Source organism: Spermophilus citellus, assembly GCF_964194105.1.
Source record: "Spermophilus citellus genome assembly, chromosome: 8".
Classification (NCBI taxonomy): domain Eukaryota; kingdom Metazoa; phylum Chordata; class Mammalia; order Rodentia; family Sciuridae; genus Spermophilus; species Spermophilus citellus.
The window spans coordinates 37,194,726-37,215,480 of NC_138189.1; the positions used below are offsets into that span (position 1 = coordinate 37,194,726).

Genomic DNA, 20,755 nt, shown 5'->3' on the forward strand with positions numbered 1-20,755 from the left:
AGCTCATAGATCAGAGAGTCGCCACCCTATGTCTGCCTTCACTGATCCCAAATGTGAAGTTGTGAGACCTTTAATAAAGGCATAGAACCACTATAAATAAGCCTTTGCATTTCAGGAAATAGAAAAACATCCAGTTTGTGGTCCAGGAGACAGGGATAGGTAAATCGGGGGATTCCATTTGTGCCCTGATACTCCTCAACCACATCATTCCTTCTTGAAACTGACACTGCAATTCTGAAGTCTATTTACAACTGTTGAGCCTCAGTATTTTGCTTATATTTGTGACTCACCATTTATGAAGGGGAAAAAGAAAACCCAGAAATGGTAAGTAAACGACATAATTTATTTTTCCTTTGGTCCTCCCAGAAATAATAATGTTTGCATCTCCTCTTGCTATGAAAGTCTTTATGTATCCCATCTGTAAATGTTCACAAGAATATAAATCCAATACAGAAATGAAATTCATCATTTCCTGAAACCACTGTGTCAGTTCCTTTAGTTCCTACGGATATATCACCACATAAGGAGAAGGAATGAGATCCACTTTTGCCCTTGGAAGAGAAATTTAAGACAAACTTTGGGGCCTTATTTAGTCAGGTAATTTCATCCATTGTCCATTTCTATTGACTCTATAGCACTTGTCTCTGTGTGGCCAGAGAACAATGAGCTCATGTCACAGGGCTCTTAGAAAGGAGGACCATTTCCTTCAATCAAGAAGGCTGTGGGTAGCCATATTGATTTAGGAGAATGGCTATAGCAAAGTACTTGAACCAGACAACCTAATGGGAGATGAACAGGCAGGGCCAGATGTAGATGGAGCTGTCAAGTAAAAGAAGTTTTTCCCTAGGAAAACCTGTAACCTTTTTGTGCCTTTCGGTTTTCTCTGAGCAGTAGAATTGTCCTGAGACCCTTCAATGGTTGTATTATTGTTTATTTAGCACTAGCTTTTCATATATACCATTTAAATGAGTTCTGAGGATGATATAAGGAATACAATAATGTAAGTGTGTAAAGCAAGCCATAAATTTTAAAATAACAATAATCAATTATTATAACCCTTTCCCATGCTTACACCAAGCCTTGTAATTATCTTCAATTATCCTCTTTAATACCCTCTCTCCTCTCACTATGAAAGGATATAAATACAATACAGAAATGAAATGCTTCCATTCCTGAAAGCACTGTGGCAGTGCTTTCAATCCACCAGGAAACATATTGACTCAATCGAGTAAGTATATCCCTAATCAGATAGGTATGGGGGTGCACACTTGTCCTCCCAACTACTCTGGGGGTCTAGGCGGGATATTCATAATTAGAGGTCAGCCTGGGCAATTTAGTAATCTTGTTTCAAAATAAATTATAAGAAGACATGGGAATAAAGGTCAATGATAAAGTGCTTGTCTAACATGTGCAAAGTCCTAGGTCCAATCCCTAGCTACACACACACACACACACACACACACACACACAAAAAAAAAAAAAAAAAAAAAAAAAAAAAAAAAAAAAAAAAAACCTGTGTGTGTGTGGAGGGGTTTTTTTTGGAGAGAGAGACAGAGACTTTGGAGATTTATTAAGTCAGGTGAATTCATCCACTGTCCATTTCCATTGACTGTAAAGCACTTGTCTCTGTGTGGCCAGAGAACAATGAGGCCATTTTGTTTGCAGACAGATAAATAGAGATATCTTCAAAACCAGATAGATAGATAGATAGATAGATAGACAGACAGACAGACAGATAGATAATCTCCAAAATCCTATCACTTTACAAGAATTCTACTAGTATGCTACTATGACCCTGGTTCAAGCCACCAATGTCTCTCACCAGGAAAGAGCAATGTCCCCTTACTGATTTCCCCACTTCCATTGCTCTGGGGTTGTCCATTCTCATTACAGCATACAGAGTGGGCCTTATAATGAGAATATCAACTGAAGCCAAGCCTCTGCTAAGAACTCTGCCACAATTCTCCATTTTACTGTGAAGTGGCGGTCAAGACTCTAATAATGCCAGCAGAGCCTTTGACTAGAGTCATCCTCATCATTGAATGTCTGAATTCATCACCAGCTAACCTAGCACTCCACCATGTTGGCCTCCTTCCTCTCTTCATGCTCTCCCTGGGTACCCTTTGAATTGACTGCGAGACTTGCAATCCCAGAATGCAAATCTTCCATCCAGTGACTTCTTCAACCTTCCAGTCCCCATTGAAATGTCAACACCTCAACAAGGCTAAAATTAACAGCTCCCTATAAAGTAGAATGCATCTTACTCTCAGTTTTCCCACTACTCATTTCCTTGCTTTACTTTTATTTATTGATTTTTATTTTCTTCAAAGCATTCATCACTCACAAACTATATATTTTGCCTCTTTAGTAAGTTCATTATTCTGCTCCATTCACAAAATGTAAATTCACAATGGCAGGAACCTGTTTTATTCACTGGTAGATTTCAATGGATTAGAACAATTGCTGACACATACTTGGCCCTCAATAAATATGTAATGCATAATAAATGCATGAAAAATTAAGACAAATATTCTCTTTGTCTGAGTACATATCACATTCCAGGGCTTTGTTAAGTATTTTGCATACATCATCTTATTTCCTCTCATAAATACTGTGAGGTAAGTATTACTCTTCTTGGCAAATACAGAAACCAATATTTTAGAGTTTGTTACTTGTTCAAGGTTACACAGCAAGTAAGTGGCAGAGCCAGGATTGAAACTCATATCCAACTCTAAAACTTGGATGTTAACTGCTGTGACATGTTGAAAGTAGCAACTTGTTTCACTACACAGTTCTGCATAATCATGAGTCTCTGTTATGTGTAGGCAAGGATTTAAACTTTCTGGATGGGGAAGCAGAAAGTAATTATCAAGAGTTATGCTGTTCCAGAGTGTAATCTTAATTTAGCAAATTTTTCACAACAAGACACTGGCTCATAATTTCTATAGAGAAAGGCAAGAAAAACACAGGGAACATGAGTGAATTTTAATTTGTTATTCTTTTAATTTATTTCATGATTTCATGTTAGTCAATTCTCCCCTAGGGATTATTCCTAAATATCTCTAATACTTGACCTCTGTTTGGGACCTCCAACTAACACAAAATCCCAACTGTTGGTAAATTCAGAATGTTTAAGTTAACTAGATCATTTTTTTTTAAATCATTCAAGCTGTTTGTTTGAAATCATGGAAAACAAACAAGCAGCTGACCCTCAGTGACTGGGGTTGCTTCCTTTTCAATTCAGCCATGATCTCAAGAATTCACTTGATCCCTGCATAACGAAGCCTGGGAGTCTTTAAATTCCATTGCTCATGGTGCCAGTGTGTGCACTTTGCCTTCTTCTTGTATGCATAGCCTGGCTTCAAGCTTGAATGTGTCATCCAGCAGGATGGGAATTGTGCCCATCTGTGTCATACCTGGCTCCATCTGTGTCTTAGATTCTAAACTTCCATGGGAGAAAGACCTGGTTATAATTATATATACTAACTCACTTTATACAGCCCTCACAGGCACCCCTGAAGTGAGTAGACTCTTAATGTGTGCATTCTGATAAAAATATCCTCGTCTGCTCCCCGCTGAGGCACCCTCCACCCACGCCAACACTTCACTTTCTTTCTCATTTGGCTGGTGAGTCATATCAGTGCTGGCAATTTATATTAAATGCTTCAATTCTGATTTCTTCCTTTCTTTTTTACCAGTATTTTCTTAACCTGAATAGTCCTTATATATGCAGTTGTTCAAGTCTTACGGTATAAACACAGAGGGATGTCTAAGCAGTCAGCTGGCTCCAAGCTTTTCAAAGCAATGAACAATAATTTTTAGGATTAAACATCCATCATGCTTTAAAAATACTCCAACAGATTGTCTTTCTAAATAGTGCCTTAAACAGCAGTTGTCCCTTCCTTTGTAAGCTCCTAGAGGCGATAACATATCCTCTGGGGTCAAGCTAAGCTCCATTTTCCCCCCAGCAGAGCCTTTAACTGCAAATAACTTTTCTTAAACGGATTCTCAAATTTCTTTTTAAATCAAGTTTATTACTAAACTAAAGAAAACAAGAGGATATTTGTTAAGTGTACAAAGCATTTACTAAGTGAATTCACCAAGCTACCTGCAGTGTAGCTTATTTAAATATGAAGGACTTCTGATTCTTACATTGCCAAAGTACCTCCTGGGTACAGGAACCCCCAAATAAGGGCTAAACTAAGCACAACACTAGCGCAGCGTTATTGGGAGAAAATACATTATAGCCTGTTCTGCAACAAGTTTTCCACCTTGCTTTCATTTACTTATAATTTTCTACGTTACTTTAAAATATTACTAGGTTAATTAAAATGGCAGGTCAATAGTAAGGCTCTGTAAGCCTTTCTGAATGCATGTTCCCATCAGATTATGAGACTACTTGAAAATAAAATGTGTTTTGAGCAGTTTTGTTTATATTTTTTATTCATTATTCTCATAATAGCAACAATATAGTTAGTTACTTATTCAAAGAGCTATATGGACTCATCTCTGTCATCACTGAAATTGCTGAAAATTCCTTGTTTCTATCATATAAAGTATGGAAACATCAAACCCTGTTAATCATTACTTAGTTCATGGTACTCAATCCCTTGACCACATTAACCCTGAAAAAATAAAAGCCATTTCCTTCCAAATTCACCCCATAAACTCCAAAAATCACTTTCTTCAACCACTGCTCTCTTGTGCTTCTTAAAAAATTATAACAACTCCGAGTTCTCTGAAACTTTCTGAGCTTTCTCTGATGTGTTTATAATTTCTTCTCCCAAGACTTTCACTTTATCATCCTGTCCAGGTTCTCTCTGTGGATGTGCCAAAGTTGATCTGCTTGTTAATTTTCTGTTTTTTCTCAAACCCCCATTCAAGGACCAGTTCACCAAAGACTCTTTCCATCACAACTCAGGAAGGAAATGTACTTGCAATTATCCAGGGGTATTGCAAACTCACTGAATATAAAGCAGCCACTGCTCTTAAGTTCCCCAAATCTAAGGTATCTAAGATTTCCCCTCCCCAATGTCTGTCCAGGAATTACAAGGCAGCTGTATCAGTAAGTGCACAAGAACTTAAGTGTCCTCAGATGAAAATCACTTCCCAAACTTAGGTGAATCCTGAGCCTGCACAGATTGTCACAGGACACTCGGGAACTAATCTCACAATTTCAGGATTCTCATTTTCTACTTGCTGAGATGAACAAAAAGAAATAAGACATAACAAATACCCTAGCTCAGTGTTGGGAGGAACACTTAATTCTCCATGCCTCACATTTTCAAAGACATTTCTCTCTCTGGAGGGAACATTCCAGTCCCATTCATTGCCCAATCATACTTCCCTTGAGAGTGAAATAATGACTTTTGTGACATGCAAGATTGGGGGAAAGAACTGAACATGATCAGCTTTGCCATTTGTAGGATATTTAGTACTCTCTCTGCCCAGGAGAGACACACCAAGGCCACTACCGGCCTGTCACATCGAGGCCCCTCTGAAGGAATATTGCTTCCTGACTGCATACATTGAAGTGATGAGGGGCAGGTGTGTCTGCCACAGGTCCCAATACTCTATCATGAGGTAGGTATCAGAGAGTCTGACCATGGCCACACAAATACGGCACATTCGCCCATCTATCCTTGTCAGTAACAAAACTGATATTCTGATCTCTGTAAATCTCCTTTCTAGGTCTAGTTTCTATTTGGTTTAAGGTTTAGAAGGGGAATAAATAAATGGATCTTATTACAGGCCTACATATGCTCAACATCAAGAGAAAAGCAATTATGAAGGTTTTTCACCCCATACATTTTGCTCTATGAGGACTATGTGAAGTGAAAAGATTTCAGTTTAATTCTGAATTCTGTCATTACCTATCTGTATAAATGTGGGTGTAATTTAACCTCTTAGCATGTCAGTTTGCCTCAGCTTCCTCAATCATGAGGAATTAGTATTCAACTAATATTTAATGAACACATACAGTGTGCCAACCACCATTCTAGAATCTGGATCTACATGGTCAACAGTCAGACAAATGCCTGCCTTCACTGAGCTGTTATTCAGTAAAACTGAAATAGTCCTATGATACATGGTCAGCATAAGGATGGCATGGGTTAGTGTATGAACCATGTTTACAGTTACAGTTTTCGGAGCATAGTAACCACTCAGAACATGATGATGATGACAATGACGATGACGATGATTATCTCTTTGCTTCACTGAGGGAAGCAAGGCCAATTCTAGAATAGTTTTTTTTTTGTTGTTGTTTTTGTTTTTTGTTTGTTTTTTGGTTTTTTTTTAAATCAATACAGCCCTTTCTCTATCACAGTCTTAGCGATTCAGGATATCCCACAATGCAAAAATGATTCTCAGGTAAACATTGTACAACTTCTCTTTTCTAAATTCACTCACAAACCCTAAACTTAGCTCTTGAGAGGATGTTGTTATTTAACATGCTATTCGATATCAGGAGGAATTATTTTCTGACTTTGGAAGTACAGGACTTTCATTTTTGTTTTGCAATACTCAGGTAAAACATGCTCTGTATAGAATATCTTATTTTTAGTTGCATAGCAATAGGCAATATTGAAAAAAAAAAGTCTTTCTCTTGTCTTCTTTGAGATAGTAATACATTGCAAAATAATTATAGCTATGAAGTCAACAAGGGTGTTACCAATCAGAATTGGCACCTCTCTAGAAACGTTATAATCATGACCATCATTACATGCATTGGATAGTTAGGGATTTCCCCACTCCCATATCTGTTGATTTGGTTCTAGTATAGAAATGTATAAACTCCTGTCCACTGCTACTATTTCCAATGCAACTGAACTAGATTTAATCTTGACCAAACCTCTCTGCATTGTCTTCTACCAATGAGTCCTTTCATCTATATGCCATGCCAGCTGTAGTGATTTCATATGATACCTTGGTTACTTGTTAGAATCTGTCCATTTGCATTCCTATCTAACCCTTTGCAACCACTCCATTTATCTCAGCCACATTAATATTCTATACATGAGGAATGATGAGCTTTTTTTTGAAACAGGTCATCTACAACTATGAAACAGCTCATTTCTTTATCCATTCATTCAACCATCATCGCTACATGCTTTTTATTTGTCAAATGTTGCAATCTGTGATTTTACCTTCTTTTTAAAAACAGAAAATGACAACTCTGGGCACTTAAGCATAGTGTACCTGCAGCCAAAGGCAGTATGTAGCAAATACATTAATCAAGGTATTTTCTTCTTGACCAAGTGTATAAACTCCAGATGCCAGTCTGAAATTTTTCCAGATCTGCCCAAATTACATTGTAAAATATAATGAAAACCACTCACTCCAAAGTCAAGGATCTGGTCTTAACTAAATCCTTATGGGATCTTACAGTCTTCAACACATTCATTCCATTTATATTCTCAAGTTTAATGAAAAACACTCCATTCAGAATTTAAAGTGATACTCTTACACTAAATCTTTCTTTTCTTTTTTTATTTCTTTTTTTAATGTGGGGTTGGGGATCAAACCTGGGGCCTAATACATGTGGGAAAATTGTTCTACCACACTAAGCTACTCCCCAAGCCTTAACTAAATCTTCAAAGGAATTACTCTCTGAAACTTTATAACCCACCTTCAATTGTGGGGACTCATATTCATTATATTTAATTTTATATCACTCAAAAAAACTTATTGCCAGCACCGCTAAAGCTATAAAATATGATTGGTAAGTACCATATTTTTATTCACTTAGTAAAATTGTTTCGCTAAAACAACATATCTATAATTTTCTGCTTCCAATATACTTAATATATTAAGTAATACTAGAAATACATTTAGTGAACTATTTTTTAGATCTCTCTAATTCTCTATTTTTTTTCAAAAATAATTATTTTCAACAGGGAAGGACTCCTTCATATAGTGATTCTTTATTTTTATGTTATAATGCTGTATGGATAGAAACCTGAAACAATTTAAGAGCAGGGAGATATCCATTCACATTCCTGAAAGAAGAAGAAGGACAGGAAAAAGAAAACCAGAATAAGAGGATCCCTTGCCAGGCGCTGTAATCCCAGTGGCTTCTGGAGGCTGAGGCAGGAGGATTACAAGTTCAGAGTCAGCTTCAGCAACATAGTAAGGCCCTGAGCAACTTAGACCCTGTCTAAAAATTAAAATAAAATGTAAATGGCTAGGGATGTGGCTCAGTGGTTAAGTGCCCCCATGAGCCTGGTACAAAAAAAAAAAAAAAAAGGATCCCCTTTCTGTCCTATTAGTGAGCTAGCAATGAAATTAGATATAAATGCCTTCTAGCCCTTTGGGAATGTGATTTATTCAAGAAATGGAAATAAGTAAATAGAAATAAAGTGCAGTTTATAAATAGATCTAGCTTTAAAAATACTTAGATGAAGCCATGATAACAGAACAGCAAAAATCTACTAAATTAAAGATTTGGGGTTATGTCTCTAAACTTTTCATAATCAGTTGTAAGCAGGGGCCATGTGATTGCTGGTCATTATTGAGAGAAATTTAATTCTCAGCCAATTTACATACAGTAAAGCAATGGTTTGCAAAAGGACAAGAGATGATAGTTAAGCTAACTTGTTCAATTATTAAATATTTACTGGGTTATACTTTATGTAGGGTACTGTGTTAAGTTATGTGGATAAAACACTTGACTACCATGGTCAAAAAGTTAACTACCAAGGTCAAAAACTTAACTACCATGGTTAATAAATTCACAATCTACACAAGAGGCTAAGGCATGTACAACAGTAATTGTAATTCATACCTTTCCTATTTACAAAAAATAAAAGTTCCTACCCCCTTGCCTAAGTAAACAACTGCTATTGTTTAGCATTATTGGGAGGTGGTAAACCCATAAGAGTTGGTACCTCAGTCACTGGACTTCAGCTGGGAATGAGGGGAGAGTCATGTCCTTGAAGAGAATATTAGGATGCATGCTCAATTCTCATTCTCTCTCTTTTTTGCTTTCTTACCATGAGGTGAATGGGCTTCCTCTGCAACAAGCCCCTGACATAATGTGCTACCTTGTCCCTAGCCCAAAATCAGTGCGGTCAACTGATCATAGACAAAAACCTCCAAAATTGTGAATGAAAAATAAATCTTTTCTAGCTTTAAGTTGATTTACCTCAGGTATTTATTTAATAATAGATAACTAACAGAACAACCTATGAGCCATCCTTGACTTCTCTCCTTCTTTCACTTCCTCCAGTCTGTTATATTTCTACTACCTATAAAACATCCCAAATCATATATTTTACAAAATAACCAAAGAAGCCATGGATAAAATAATTAGGCTGAAGCCATACCTTAATGGTAGAATGCTTGCCTAGTATGCATGAGTCCCTGTGTTCCATCCCCTGCACCGCAAAAATAAAATTAAAAAAAAAATACATGATCAGAAGGAATAAGGAAAGTAAGGAAAGAATTAATGAAGTATTTCATGAGGACAGAAAGGAGAAAATTGTCAGGGGAGGGTTAAGAATTAGTGGAGGTAGCTAACGGGTAAACACTATTGAGAAAGCCAGGAGATATTTACATATGCAGAGCATATGTGAAGTCACCAAGCTGGAAAATGATTCTGGAAAAGCATGTGCAGAGAAGGGAAAGCTGAATCCCTAAGAAAGAATGAGATCACTAGGAATGAGAATTGGAGCAAAAGATGAATTGAAAGAAAAGTGGGAAGCCATCAGAGAAAACAGAGACAGAAACATTAATAATAACTAAAACCAAGACAAGATAATGGCATATTTGAGAATATTTAATTAATTACAACTTATTGAACTTATTTAATTAATTACAACTTATTTAAAGAATAATTTTTCAATTAAATGCTTAAAGAAAAAAGGACTTTACTATATAGAATTCCTAATATTTAATAGTTTTGCCATTTAGCTATAAAGTTAATATTCTGAGACTATTATGAAATATATACTAAGATACAAAACCATTAAAAACCTTAAAATGGCCTTAAAAGGCATATATTTGACATATACGAGCTTAATAAAAAGAAATTAAAGATGAATGTATCAATAATGCACTTTACAAATTAGACATTTTGGACTATGTAATTTTACTCAGATTAATGACAAGTTTGAATTTCAACTGACATAAAAAAATGCTGGATATGATTCCATTCTTCCATAACAATTTTAAAGAAAAATGCAGTCAAAAAATGTGGTTTCAAACTCTATCACAGTAGTAATCTTGCCATATAAAAAATAAAGTGAAATTTCTCAATCTTTTGTTGAAGGTTCAGAAATGAGACAGTTTATCGGTTGAGTGTGACATCAATGTCTTCTCATTCTGTACATGACATGTTATTACCTTCATAAAATATCTGTTTCTACATAATTAAGGGGCATACAAGACCCCAGACTTGGAATTAGAGAAATCTAAACTATTTCCTGATTTATACACTTATTACTTCATGATTCTGAGACCATCATTTAACTTGTATGAGATTCAACTTTCTCATCTGTTAAAGGACTCATACCACCTATCTTATAGTATTTTTATCAATGTTTTCATAGTATTTTTAAACATAGATGATGTCTCTAAGTTATACTATGCCTAGCATAGGTCAAACACTGAAAAAATGGTAATTTTAAAAATTACCAATGAAAGTTGTGTTAGCTATCTATTACCATGTAACAAATAATTCCAAATGTAGTGGTGTAAAGCAATACTTACTTATTAGCAAATAATTTTCTAGGTGAGAAATACCTCAGGGTCTCCATGGGTTCTCTGCTCAGGGTCTCACTAGGCTGAACTCAAGTTATTGATTGGGTATGTTCCTTTCTGAAACCCTGGGGAAGAATCAACTTCCAGGCTCCATCCTCTTAGCCAAACCTACTTCTTTTCAGCTGTAGACAGAAGATTACCATCTTCCTTACTGGCTGTCAAATTTCATCTCCCAGAGGCTATCTGCATTCTTTGCCAGGTGGCCTCACCCAGCACTGGAGAATCTCACTTATGTTCAAATATTTCTGACTTCTTTGTTTCTTATCTTTTGACCCATATTTAAAAGAACTCATGTGATAAGAACAGACCTCCCTTTCTTCAAGACAACTGTGCCCTAAAACAAAAGCTTATGGTGAGACTGATATAGACAATCCCAAGGACATGTAAAACATGTGACAAGAACCTTTGAGGCAGGGGCATCTTAAAGTTTTGTCTACTTCAGTAGTTTTCTTACCATTCTTAATAATTGTCTATTGTATAATGCTTTTAATTATCTTTTAAAATTTCAAATTTTGGAAAATCATAAGTAATTGTGATTAGAAACCTATCAAAAATTTTCATGTTATTATATTGTTAATGTCTAGCTATATTTATACATAGGAGATCAATGTATTAATGGAATTTGCATTTCTAAAGAAAAGCCTGAAGAAGCTACATTTTCATTTACTTGCTTGCTCAGGTTTTCTCAGAAACACCTATTTTCCCATTTGGTTCTGCACTTCACAGAGGTAATCTTTGAAAGTCAGCATTCCTCAACATGTGACAAGAAATACCAAGCAATTCACAGATTCTATAGAGAATTCTGTAACTGATTTCTACTGGCAAGGATCCCACAAAAGAAAAGTTTAATCACAGGTAACCCTAGAATCAGTGCTTACATAAAGATCACCAAACTCCAAGAATTCCCTAATGAAAATTACTACCTCATATCCAGTTTTTAAAGGATCTCCCATTTAACCTATTATTTACTAAGTTGTGAAAACATCTTTATATTATGGTATATTAGCAAGAATCAAGGGGCATGTGGGAAGTTGGTCACTAATAAAGACCTACCACACGCCAGACGCTTCGATGGGAACATTACACACGTGATTTCACTTAAACTTTGTAACCTTGCTATGAATGTTACCTATTTTATACCTACTGTTCTTTTTAACTAAAAAAGAAACTAATGCTTAAAGAAGGAGACTAATGTTTATTAAAACTATATTTTTAAAAAGCATGTTTGAGCCAAAATATAAACCCTGGTTTAGTAGTCTCTAAAGCCTCATCTCTTTCCAAAGTATACTAGTGCCTTATAAGATTAACAAGGGTTGAGTAAGAACAATGAAGCAGTCAAATCCATGCATCTAGGAAAAGGCCTCTTGCATTTAATACGCCTTCATTTTTTTGACTTTTATATACTTATTCTTCCTTCATGTGCCATATTTTTAATATTACTTATAATAAGTTGATTACAGTTGATATTTATATGTGTGATTACATCATTGCCTTTATTAACTCCACAAATAATCTAAGTACCAATTTATTATGTATCAAGTAATGTTAGAATTATCTCCCTATAACACATGGTCTTCTTGTGTCCTATTCATTAGCTTTCTTGAACAAAATAATACCAAAAGCTCTGATTCACTTCCATTGAGGAAAGATCTATCAGCAGAATAAGAGACAGAGATTCTGCTTTAACTAACAATGCCTTAGGAGACTTTCTACAAACCCTTTCTGTCCCTTCATGTAAATCCATATCTTAGACATACATCAAAGTCAAGGCTGACCAAGAAAAGCAATGATGAAAACCTCAAAGCAGGTTAAATAGGAGGGCTATACACATCTTTTTCCTCCCAGAGGTACATAGCCAGAGTCAAATGATTACACAAATATAATGAAGAGTAACTTCCAGTCTGTCTCCCAAGGCAGAAATAGCTATAATTGTTGCTATTCACTATCTCTGTTGGATTTGGTGGTTATGAATTCCCTATTGATGAGACTCTGGATAAAGTTTATTGAAAAAGATGCATTAGGTTGAATATTCTATATCTAACACAAAATAACTGAGTGAAAAGAACAAGTAATTTGTCTCTGGCTTTTGTTTTCTTATTTGTAAAGTGAGGAATCATCAAATTCATCTACCTCCAGTGACTTACAATAACTCTTAAATCATAAGTAAAGTGCCTAAATTGGACCTAGAACTCAAAAATATACTATATATAATTATTAATTTGGTGTCATTTGAATTATTTTATAATATTTAATTAGATGCCTTCTGTGATACAATTGAAATATTTAAATGGTCCACATGAAACTAATAATTGTTTTGCACAATCTCAATATAGAAACATATTTAGGCTGATGCTACTCAGGATGTTGAAAAACATGTTTGTAGTTCTGCTTTTCTTTCTATCATATTCAATCAATGGCTCTTCTAGATCTCTCATTTGATGTTAGAATGCAGTGCTGTACATCCTACAGAGAACAGAAAATATGGAACCTTTGTTCATGATCATTGTTCATATGGTCTGATATTCAGTAACAGTGAGACTTATGAATAAGTCCATCTCACTCTATTAAATTCAAGCTCATTCTAGTGAGTCTAATTTTATGTGCTACTGAATTTAACATTCAGCAGAGCAGTTGAACCCATCTATCAATCATCGTTTCTGAAAAGGATGACTCATCGTTAGCAATGTCAGAAGTCTAAACCATTAAAATTCAGAAATAAAAATGTTAAATGCCAGAAATGAATCTGGTAACCCAAATAAGTTGCTATCCACAGTACAGATGTGTTTATGCATTTATATTCACATACATATCAATTGACCAACAGTGAATTCTAAGTATTATGTGTCAGGCATTGAGGACACAGCCCCAAACTAGAAAGACACGGTTTCTGCTCCTTTCTCATTAAGTTTCACTCTCCCTGGCAATTACTGTCACAGAGATTGAGATTTTTAGGTTAACACTTCAAATACTTGCAATTGGGACTATGTCTTCACAGCCCAAATGGGAAAGCTTTTATTCCAGAGAGCTGGGGAGAAGACTTCAAAGGTATATAAAATCAACTGTGTCCAAAGAAATCATAACAATTAATTCCATAAACACTATGCACAAAAAAAAAACATAGCTGTAAAATTATATATCTTAAAATAAGATGAAACCTGTGTCATCAAGTAGTTCTATGATTAGCCACTATTGAAGAGGACCTACACCTGATAAATGGGTCCTTTTTGCTAAATGGGACAGTCTTTTAACTACTTGCCAAGTATTTCCATTTCTGCATCTGGGTTAATGACAGGGTTGCACTTCTCTGGTCCCACTGAAGTTAAACACATCTGTGCTACTTTCATTCAACAATGGAGTTTGATCAGAAGTGAGTTTGTATCACATCTGGCAGAAGTCTTGATTAACAGTATGTATCTGGCCACAAGTCTGCCCTAGTCAGCATGATCAACAATTATTTAGATGGAGGAAATTCATCTACTTGAAATTTTCAGTGAAGATGACATGAAGGAGCATTAATCCCTACACATCCAACCAACCTCCATGAGCAATGTTGGGTCATGAGCAAGGTACATGAGAGAGAAATGGAACTGGATACTTGTTTCTACAGCATAAGCCAGTTTACTCTGAATAATTTGCTTACTGAAACAAGAAAAGGAAAGGAAAAAAGTAGGTCCTTGACCTTATCAAACTGAGAATCAGCTCCTAAGAAGAAGATACAAAAAGAAAGCTCTTTCTGGAGGTTATTGAAAATGCTAAGCAACCACACTGGCAAGAGACCAATATTACTACACACAATTTTTTTTCCTTTTAATTTAAAAGGATACAAGTAAAGTACTATGGCTGAAAGAAGGGAGAAATCACCACTTTAAACCAGAAACTTAAATACAGATGATTCAAATCAAGAACATTTGAGGAAATGTAGGTCCTGGGACCAAAGAATCTTTGTTCAATTTCATTTAACAAGTTCTGCAATTGATTCCTTCATACCCTGCATGAAAAAACAAAAACAAAAATCTTTGTTTAGTACTAAAGGCTATAAAATAATATTCACAGTATGTTTTTTTTGGGGAAGCACAAAGTTTAGTTTTCATCTGAATTAGAATTGGTTGTCCTTTGAAAATTAAAGAACTTCCCATAAAAGTCAAGAGTTCCAACAAATATTTGAAAAATAATCGGAATATCTGGAAATTCTAGCTTCCAACACTTAGATGTCATTAATCAGACAAGATTTAACTCCCTTCACACAAGAAATATATGCCCCAGTTCTTCAGTCTCCAAAAACTCAACTCATTTTTTTATTTGTCCTGTTTATGGGAGCACTTGAATTTGAGTCCCCTTGTTCACATTCTTGAAAGTTACAGTAAACAGACTAGAGATTATACTCTAAATTGGGGGAGAAAGAAAAAGGAAAAGGATTGAAGAATCTTGAACAAAAAGAATTTACATAATCAAATCTAATTAAAAATTAGAAATCTTGCAACATGAAAAGAAGGATAAGGTTAGGTTTATACACTCATGTGTTCCTTTTGATCAGCACAATATATGCTGGTTAAATAATTAATTTGACTGAGGAACATTGACTAATGAGATCTCTGGCCCAATGTAGACTACTGTAACAAGGGGAGCTATTACCCACTTTCAATGAATTACTATCATTGGGAATTTCACCTGCAATCACCAGATCTGTTATTTTTAGAAGAAGAAACAAATCCACATTTTTGTTGGACATGTCCTGATTTTTAAACATTTTAAGTTAATTATTTATTTTAAAACAAAGGAAGCCAATAAAGCAGATTGATACCTGTGGATTAAAGGATAGCAGGATCAGAGTCAGGAGACTGAGTAGGAGTAAAGAGGATTTGAAAAATTATTATTATTACTATTATTATTATTATTAATTTTTTAGCTTTTCCAGCTTGACAAATACCAATAGCATGAACCATGCAAGAGAACCACAGGATGAAAAGCAGTTTCAGTTGGCACCATTATGAGTTTAAGACCTAGAAGTTGCAGTTCAGAAATTCACATATGAAAAAGGATAGCTCCCTGTTTGTCTATTCAATAAATACTACAATTACTATCTATCTTCAAGAAATATGTATGATACTGAGGATACAGTACCAGGAAATACCTTTAGAAATCTTATATTCATGAAACAGAGCTTTAAGATTATGCTCAATATAGTACTGGCTGATTCGTTTCATAGAGCGCGTGTGCCCTTGTGTGTATGTGAGTGGGGGTGGCAGTCATGTTAGGCTTCTAGAACATAGCGACATCTAAGTCAGAACATGAAGAAAAGAAAATATGTTCCCAGCAGAAGCAACAGCTTGTACAAAGGCCCACAGGCTAGGGAAGCCAGATGCATTAAAAAATAAAAACTGAAACGAGGTCAGTGCATCTGGACCACCACAAGCAAAACAGATGAGTAATGAGAGATGAGGCTGGGAACGCAAACAAGGCCAGCAGCCATCCGGGCCATTCCAAGTATTCTGGACTTGATCCTGAAAGGAGTGGGTGGTCGGAAAAGGGAGCTCATCTGGGCGATAACCAGCAAATTTATATCAAAAAAACACATACGGATTAGGGTTTGAAAAATTTGAATTAGCTACACGAGGGTTACTACTTGAGGTTCTAGGATTTTATGGAATCGTTCTGGAAAAATCATTAAAGTGGAAATCAACACAAGTTAAAAGTATAGAACTTTGAGGCCCATCTACACTTAAGAGAGCAGATAAGGAGAAACTGCAGAATGAAAACTAAAGGGAGGAGTGGGGGAGAAGAGGAAAAAAGAGTGAGTTTCAAGAGGTAGCAGATTTAGGATGCCAAACAGATCAGGGGAGTAAAGGGAGGGAGTAGGGGGCTGGTTGCTATCCACATCACACACACAGTGCAGAGTAAGGTTCAGAAATAGTGAGGAATGTCATTTGGGACATTTGTTAATACCTCAATTGTACAAATCAATTTATCATTAAACCTGACTCTGCTTTAAGAGAAGCTGTTAACTGGAATTTTCATGCAATGGAAGAGTTCAGTTTTGTACAAGTCCTAATTGTTAGGTGTCAGATAAACAAGGCAGCCTTTGTATGCTTCAAGGCTGGGCACATTTCAGGACTCAGAAGCCTTATTCTGCATGCTTAGATTCAGCCACATACTTTCTTTCTCTGCAATGAAGAAAAACACTGGTTTTGGACTTCTGTTCCAAGAACCTTATTTTCTACTCTATTTGCCTTGAAGCAAGCCACAGAAAGATGGAAGAAATTTGTAATGAAATAATCACTGCAGGTCACTGGCTACAGTTCTCTCATCTTCATGTTTTAGAAACTGAGGCACAGAAATAATAATTAGTTTGTCAATGGTAACAAAGCTATAATTTTTAAAGAGTTTTTCATGTATAAACAAGTGGGTTTTCTAAAATTCTTATTTATTGTGTTTTCATCACAATTTCCTCTGATCAAATGAAACACCCATTTTCCTCTTAGCAAATCTTTAAAATAAAAATACCATTAGTTCTTTGGCAACTTAGGATACTCTATGTTTCAATAAGTTAATTTTTATCAGACATTCTAATATAAACCTTACATGGTATCATTTTGAAAACAACATTTTTATCTCCCCAAAAGGAAAATTTAAACATCCTAAAAGGAACGTAAGAGAAAGTTCTACTATTATTCTGCCCCCAAGATTTCACATGTGGTAAAATCTTATTTACCAGAATATTATATTGACATTTACATAATGTTGTAAATTAACTCATGATCAAACTATGTGGGCACATTTAGTTCACAATCTTAATGTCAGGTTTTTCCCCAATAACTGGTTAACTACAATATCCAACATGTTTTTGTCACAGCAAATACTACCACAACATTATCACAGATTAATTTTATTTTTAATATACAGATAGATATAGAATGTGATATAACCATGGGTTCTCATGACTAGATAGAGAACTTATCTTTAATATTACATAGTCAATCCACTGAAATTAATTGTTATTCTAATAGTTAACATCAATTTTATAAAAGCCTATCATAATGAATAAATATGTCTATGATTATACTCAGCCAAAAATAAGGTGTAGCACCACCAGCCTCTAGAAATAAAAATTGTGAATTATTCATTATCAGAAATACATATATATATATATATATATATATATATATATATATATACATAAAGCACTTCAAGGTCCTCCCATCTTCTCTGCATCATATTCTTTATAAATAAAAGAAACATGTAGACCTCCTGGTGACATCCCTTCTTTTTCTTCCCACCTCACCATGGAGGGGACAGCTGTAGCTAAAGTAGTAATCTTGGGATCAAGAGGCGACAGGCATAAGGACAGAGTAAACATTAAAGAGGAGGGTGGAAAATTAAGAATCTGTGTCCCTCATGCCATCATTTAAGAACTCAGTGCTGGAAGCTACCTCCCACTAGACTTCCTGTTTATGGGAAAAAAACCTGAACCTCAACAAAGTCACTGTAGTTGGATTTTTTTTCTGTTACTTTTAGCAAAAAACATTCCTGATTGATAAAGGCCACCTTTATATTCTTCTTTTGGCTGTATTTAGTTATTTGATTCCAATGTTGGAGGGCAAAGTTTCTTTTGTTTCCAATTGGCATTATACTTGCAGTATAAAAAAAAAAAAAAACAACGCCTAAGAGCTAGTCCTCTTCATATGTCTTCAGACAGAAGTATGTAAGTGTCACATCATCAGGTCTAAGCAGGTGGGGAAAATGACAGAGAAGACAGACCACAAAATCGTTCCCTGAAGGGAACGGTTTTGATGAAGAGACATCTGCTTTCCGCCCCACCAACTTTCACATCCACTCACTTAAACACGCACCTGCCCACCTTTCCTTATCTGTTGATAGATTTCTGTTTAACATCTAGGCTGTTCCAAGGCCGTGACAACAAAGGCTGAAATTGCAGCTGCTCCCTGCAACTGGTGGCAATCAGATGTCTGAAAGGGTGATGCCTGCAGTAGAAGCAGTCACCAAAAATGACAGACAAAATTGGGCGTGGTAGCAGCTAAAGGAGAAGGACAAAGACAAGCAGCATCAGTTTAATAAGCACCTAGAGGTAACTGTCTCCATCCTGAGTCAGCAGCTGGATCCCCTGGGATTCATCATGCCTGTATTTCAGAGAGTAGCGTAAATCCTAAGCGACCCTCCCTGCTAAAACTATGAGTCAGCCCTTCAGTTCAGTGGCAGCCAAAAATACCTCCAAGAGCCCTTCAGATTATCTGGAAAGCTGGAAAGAATGACAGTTAAAAGGAATTCTTCTGCAACAGCAATATTCTCCTTATTGCTATGTCGGCCTCATTATCTCCTCTTAAGAATCCAGATACTGTTTATTCTGATGCATAAATAGATGAAAGGTTCCCTGTTTACTGGACACGTTTTCCAGTAAAAAATGTCAACAATTTTTGATTTAATCTATTTAAATGGTGACATATTTTAATATATGCATTACTAATAATATGGTTCTTTATACACATTTCTGGTTAGTTATCATTGACTTCCCAATTCTGTAAAATTGTTACTAAGCCAAAAGCGACTCAAAATAATAAAAGGACACTCAGTTTTAAGATTTTGTTATGAAGGTGCTTTATGGTTCTCTTAGTAAAGCTCCAATGACCACTTCATTAAAAGTGATTCCACATTGTTTACCCCCATTTTTCATAATATCTTCATCATGTAAGCCCACCCTACTTAGTCTCTCAATTTTCTGAAGTTTCTCTTACTTTATTATCTATTAGACAATGCTTTTGCTATTCTTTCTTTTTTTTTAAAGAGAGAGTGAGAGAGGAGAGAGAGAGAGAGAGAGAGAGAGAGAGAGAGAGATTTTAATATTTATTTATTTTATTATTTTTTTTTTTTTTTTAGTTCTTGGCGGACACAACATCTTTGTTGGTATGTGGTGCTGAGGATCGAACCCGGGCCGCACGCACACCAGGCGAGCGCGATACCACTTGAGCCACATCCCCAGCCCGCTTTTGCTATTCTTTCAAGCACAACCATCAGCTTCACATTTGTTGCTCTGACGATTACCTTTATATGCCCTAGATAACTAATTAAATCTATCCTCTCATATTTCCCTCTACTCAGCCTAAATACCAGTTTTCCAGTTCCATTTTCTTTTAATTAAGACTTCCTCTCTTGACATGAAAATTTTAATCTTCCTTCTAAACCTGGCTGACATTTAGTCCACTGTTTCATTTCTTGAGAATTTGAAGAGTTTCTCTTATATAATCATAGCAACAACAATGAACTTGTTTCATTTATCACAACTCTCTGACTATGGCTTGTTAATTCTGTTGTAACAACTTCTAAAATGTTTATATAGTTAAACAATTTGGATTCTCCCACCCCACAAAATTTGAGTAGGATCTTGGCATCATCAGCTTCAGTCTCTAAAATCTTCTAATGAGTAATTAAGATTAAACAGGAAACTTTCATCTCTTTCTAAAACTTTCGAAGTAGCATCTTCTTCCTCCTACAAACTATTCCAATTCAAGTCTAAGGTTCTTTTCTATCCTGGCAACGATTTAACACACAATATTCTAAAAGCACTTGATTCTTTTACCACATTAATGGAAGCCAAGTACCTCCCTGATACTTACTGAACTACTCTAAGTATCACTATAAAATACAACCTAGATAATGGAATCTTAAATGAGATTAGGAAACACTGGTAATTTTAATCCATTTTTCAACCTTCCTTAACTTTATGATCTAACTCTACTACTCTTATTATAGAGGAAACTCAATCAGACTACTCTTTATACCACATCCCTAAAATAGTCACAATAGTTTCTAGACTTTATAACTATCTTCACAAAAAGTTGAAAAGAGCAATTTTCTTATTTTTGACATATTGTTTTATGGATATTATATGCATACTAAATATCAAAAGCAGGAAAACTTTACCTTTCTTGTTATGCTTTAAATCAAATTAGTAATATCCTAACTAAACATATCCTCTACAAAT

At 35.4% G+C, this 20,755-nt stretch overlaps 1 protein-coding gene across 2 annotated transcripts in view; it reads right to left on the reverse strand.

Annotated features, from left to right (window-relative positions):
• Positions 1–20,755, reverse strand: part of GABRA2 (gamma-aminobutyric acid type A receptor subunit alpha2) — a gene marked incomplete at both ends in the record, with an annotated part of 130,106 nt that overhangs the window by 97,539 nt on the left and 11,812 nt on the right. The gene's annotated exons all lie outside the window — the stretch shown is intronic.